The sequence below is a fragment of the Hipposideros armiger genome, unplaced genomic scaffold, assembly GCF_001890085.2.
Source record: "Hipposideros armiger isolate ML-2016 unplaced genomic scaffold, ASM189008v1 scaffold_26, whole genome shotgun sequence".
Classification (NCBI taxonomy): Eukaryota; Metazoa; Chordata; class Mammalia; order Chiroptera; family Hipposideridae; genus Hipposideros; species Hipposideros armiger.
Genome location: NW_017731376.1, coordinates 4,927,562 through 4,932,792, shown reverse-complemented (window position 1 = coordinate 4,932,792; position 5,231 = coordinate 4,927,562). Strand labels below are relative to the sequence as shown.

Sequence of the window (5,231 nt, the reverse complement as noted above, 5' to 3'; positions counted from 1 at the left end):
CTAGCCATCCTAATGGGTATGAAGTGGTATATCGTGGTTTTGATTTGTTTCTCTGTAATGATTAGTGATTAGTGATGGTAAACATAGTTTCATGTGCTTATTGGCCATCTGTATATCTTTCTTGGAGAAAAGAGATTCCAACCTTTAGGGAACTTATGAGCCAACAGTTAGGCTGATAACAGTTACATAATATGTTTGTTGCAATAACAAGTAACTATGAGGTATAAAAGTTGCTCAGAGAAAGGAGTGGGAAAAGTCTTTGGGGTGAGAGAAGTATTAAAAAGAGCATTCTGGAATAGATGTTATGTCACTTGGGTTTTGAATGGAATAGTTTGTCAGGTAGGTGAGATTAGGGTAGTGTTTCTTAACTAAAGTTGTTTTAATTGCTCCAAAAGGGGGATGTGGTATGGGTGGTGGGGCTTAACCTAATTAGGGAATTCAGAGAAGGTTTTCTAGAGGAGCTTAGACTTTAATATCTTAACGTGTGGTAAAAGTTAAGTAGCAAAGGGAGTGGAAGAAGTGGGGGGAAGTAGTCGAGGCCAAGGGAACAGCATATGCAAAGATCCTATGGTATAGAAAGGATCACACTATGTTAGAAGAATCTAAAGATGGCAGTAAAGCTAGAGCTGTGGCTCTCAAAGTGTGGTCTGAAGACCCCTAGGGCTTTCAGGGACTCTTCGGGGGGCGGGGAGAGGGTCTGTGTGGTCCTCCCTTTTCAACTACATAGCTCCGTCTAGATTTTCTTCATATACTTGAGATAAAACAACATACTATTTTGTTACAGATTCATTGTGGAAGCAAATATGAATACTTATTGTAAAGGAATTAATAAAGAATATATTTAAAAAAAAAAAAAAAGAAACTGCCTCCAGTGTTGGGGGAGTTGAGTGGGGCAGGTTTCCAGTGAGTCAGCAGGGTGTTGCAACGGAGTTCACCAGACCAATCAGATTCAGATTTGGTCGAGTTGGGGGAGAGCTCAATATAGGGAAGATGGTGCCCCCCTGCCGGCTGCCAACTACTTAGAAGGGGAACCTCACACAGGGAAAATGCTGACTCTTCTCCCCCTGAAGCCACACACCTCAGTCAGCCCTCCTCCCCATACGTCTCTGATGCCTCCCGAGTCACCGTGTCTCCACCGCAGCCAAAGGTGAGTGTCTGCAAGCAAGTGAGTCTGTTGGCTGGCCACTGAAGTGGAAGCCTGGGTTTCCCACAGCCTTCCGTCCCACCTGGATAGTCAGAATCCCCACTGTTTTTCACAGCCAGATATTTTGGGGTTTCCTCTTCCTGGCACCAGTACTCTGGGCAGGGGAGCCTGGTGTGGGGGTGTGGGATTCCTTGCTCCTCCGGGGGGAACCTCTGTGGCTGAGATACCCTCAACCTCCATATGGAGGTCTGGGCCCGTTTTGTGCGTCTCTGCCAGTCTTGTGACTCCTTTACATTTTTAGTCATAGGACTTCTGTTTGGCTGGAATTCAGATGGTTCTCCAGGTTGATTTTTGTATAATTTAGCTGTAATTTTAATGTGTTCACAGAAGGATGGAAGCACTGTGTTTATCTACTCCACCATCTTCAATTCAATCTCTCCCTCATCTGGCTCTTTCTATCCACAATCTGGCTAACTTCTAGTACTCTGTAGTCACTGTCCACCAATGAAAATTTTTTTCATGAAAAATATCTCTAAAATTACCTACTAAATTATTAATTCCTTAATTACCAATATGGGTCCTAAAGTCAGGCTTTTAACCAAAGGCTAATTAATATAAGACTAACAGGACCTATAAATAGTGAGTAATAATTATTATTTTATTTATATCATCATTAACATAACATATGACCCACCTAAATATAACCTTTCCCTCTCAATATCCCTTTCCTCTGTAGCTCTATTTTTCTCCTCTACTTTCAAGAATAGTGTCTCAGGTCATATATACACTTAAGGACTGACCAGCCAAGAGTAATGTATATTTTTATATTCACCTGATTGAATTGAACTGGAAATTCCATGGTTTTAAATTAGAAATGATTGTTTTCATTCTCTAAAGACTCTTTTAAATTCTGTTTCTAGTCTTTATTTCTTCTCCTTTAATGAATTAGTGGTGAATTTTTCATAAAACAGTTCAAATAAAACATTTGAACATTTATATACACTGTTTATTACTTTGAGATTTAAAGACTTATAAAATACCAAAATTAATTTCATGAAACAGCTTAGACAAGTACATGACTTCTTTACTGTTGTTGATTTTGTCCAGTTGCTTTCTTTATAAGAGACAAAAAGAAAGAGCTTTTTAATGTTAAAAGTTGCCATGACACGTTCACAATGAATGAGAATAAAATTCTCATTTGAAACAAATGTTTAGAAAACTTAAAAGTTACATCTTATGACTATATTAGTTCTGTGCACTGTATGGTAAAATAACACATCTGCCCAACTCACTAATTCTTTTCTGACTTATTCATTCACTAGATGCCACACGTAACATTCGTTGAAAAGGATAGTAGTGCAGAACATGAGTTTTTTCGTTGGACAAACCTGATATTAAACTCTAATTCCAATGATAGACAAGAAAGATATGGAAAAGCTGTAATATCAGCCCAAGATATTTATACTTAACAAGATATAACCTAAAAAACCATCACTGATGGATTCTTGAGACAAGAAGTGAAATGATTGGAATATGTTTCTGTTTGCTACTCCTCCAAGGTTCAAAGTGGAAGCATTTGATTGGCTGGGTATAGGTCATATGCCCATGTCTTGGCTGCCATTATGCAGAGAAACAGGTGATTCCTTCCTTTTTGCTTTTGTAATAAAATGTGAGAATCCTGCATTCTGACAATGATACATATCTTGGGGAACTCCTCCAAAAATGAAGGAAGTTTGAATGCTGGGCTTAAAATGACAAATTAATTTCTACTTTCTTGCATTCAGTTTCTATGACTGATTCATTTTGCATTGGTCACATTGTTTAGCATACAGTAGTCATTCATGTGTACTCTTTCATTCATTAATAACTGAGTGCCCACGCTACCAGGCACAGTCCAATGCTCTCAGGGGGCTTAATTCTATTTGAGGAAGTGGATGATAAGCAGATAAACATAAAAAGTAAACATAGCTTTTCCAGCACAACATGGTGCCAACTGTGTCACTCCTGATAGTCCAAGGATCAGAAGGACTGTACCTATTGAATGGACCACCGCATTTTACAGAAAGCAGTGTTTCCAAGGGAATCTGGAAAAAATTGCAAAGTCTATACCTTTAGTAAGGATGGGACCTTGTTTGTCTGCGGCAATGAAGAAAAAAATAAATATTATCAATGTCATTAACACAGGACTACTGCACGCCTTTGACCCCCCCCACAAAGGCAGTTTGCTTTGAGTTCTCACCTAAAGACATTGTCCTGGCCACTTGGCAGCCTTATACTACTTCTAAAGATGGCACAGTTGGGATTCCCACCCTACAACTTTATGATGTGAAAACTGGGACATGTTTGAAGTCTTTCATACAGAAAAAAGTTCAAAACTGGTGTCTATCCTGGTTAGAAGATGAAATTATTTGTGCCTAAATGTTAACAATGAAGTTCACTTCTTTGAAAACAACAATTTCAATGCAGTAGGAAATAAATTGCATTTGCAAAAAATTAATGATTTTGTTTTATTACCTGGACCCCAACCATACACAGTGGCTGTCTATGTTCCAGGAAGTAAAGGTACACATTCATTTGTCAGATTATGTCTGTACCCCGACTTTGATGGACCTCATGCAGCTTTACCCAATAAAAGTTTCTTTAAGGCAGATAAGGTTACAAAGCAATGGACTAAAAAAGCTACCACTGTGTTGATAATAGCTAGTACTGATGTTGACAAGACAGGAGCTTCTTACTATGGGAACAAACGCTGTACTACATTGCAACAAATGAAGAAAGTGCTGTAGTGCAATTACCAAAAAACTGCCCCATTTATGATGTAGTTTGAAATTCTAGCTCTACTGAGTTCTGTTCTTTTTGTGGTTTTATGCCTGCCAAAGCAACAATTTTCACCTTGAAATGTAATCCTGTGTTTGACTTTGGAGCTGGTCCTCATAATGCCATCTATTATAGCCCTCATGGACATATGTTAGTACTAGCTGGATTTGGAAATCTGAGGGGACAAATGGAAGTGTGGGATGTGAAAAACTAAACTTATTTCTAAACTAGTGGCCTCTGATTTTACATATTTTGCTTTGTGCCCAGATGGTGAGCATATTTTAACAGCCATGTGTGCTCCTAGGTTACGTGTGAATAATGGGTACAATATTTGGCATTATACTGGCTCTGTCTTGCTCAAATATCATGTGCCATCAAATGCAGAATTATGGCAGGTTTCTTGCCAGCCATTTTTAGATGGAATATTAGCAACAAAAACAACTACTTACCAAGCAGTTTCAAATGACTAACCTCGTTAAGAACCTAAAGCTGCAACACCTTACAGACCCCCAGCTTTAAGAAATAAACCAAGCACCAATTCCAAACTGCGTGAGGAGGAACCACCTTGGAATATGAAACCACAACTAGGAAATGATAAGCTGTTATCAAAAACAGCCCTAAAAATCATAGAAAGCATGAGGCTAAGAAAGTTGCAAAGCAGGAAGCAAGAAGTGACGAGCCCACTTGATTTGGCACCTACTCCTGCCCCATAGAGCTCAGCGCAAAATACTGTTTCTCAATCAACTTCTGGAGACCCTGTGAGAGACAAAAATATCAAGAACCTAAAGAAGAAATGGAAAGCAATTGAATAACTGAAAGAACAAGCAGCAGCTGGAAAACAGCTAGAAAAAAATCAGTTGGAGAAAATTTAAAAAAAGAAAGCCCTTTTCTAGGAGGTGGAAGATTGGAATTGTGTATTTAAAGATTCATTGAAAGTGAATTGGTTACCAGAAATCATTGCAAACACATCCTATAAGTTCATTGGTATATACAGAATGTTCATCTAGAATTTTAACCACTTATCCAAGATTTTGCATATGTATAAAATTATTTAATAATGCCTTATAAACTGTTTTTTGCATCCTGCATCCTCTGTCATGTCAACATATGATATAAAAAGGAGACACATGAATTTTCTAGCTAAGCTTGATCAATTGAAAGACAAATGTCATTGTTTTTTTAGTAGGGAACAGTATTTACCATGTAAATGAATAAAAACAATTCAAAGTAAAAAAAATAAACATAATTTTAGAGAGATATTATTGCTAAT

At 37.9% G+C, this 5,231-nt stretch overlaps 1 pseudogene; it reads left to right on the top strand.

Moving 5' to 3' along the window:
* The first annotated feature begins 3,127 nt into the window (after nucleotides 1–3,127).
* On the top strand, nucleotides 3,128–4,809 carry LOC109379457 (eukaryotic translation initiation factor 2A pseudogene; annotated as a pseudogene).
* The last annotated feature ends 422 nt before the right edge of the window (nucleotides 4,810–5,231 follow it).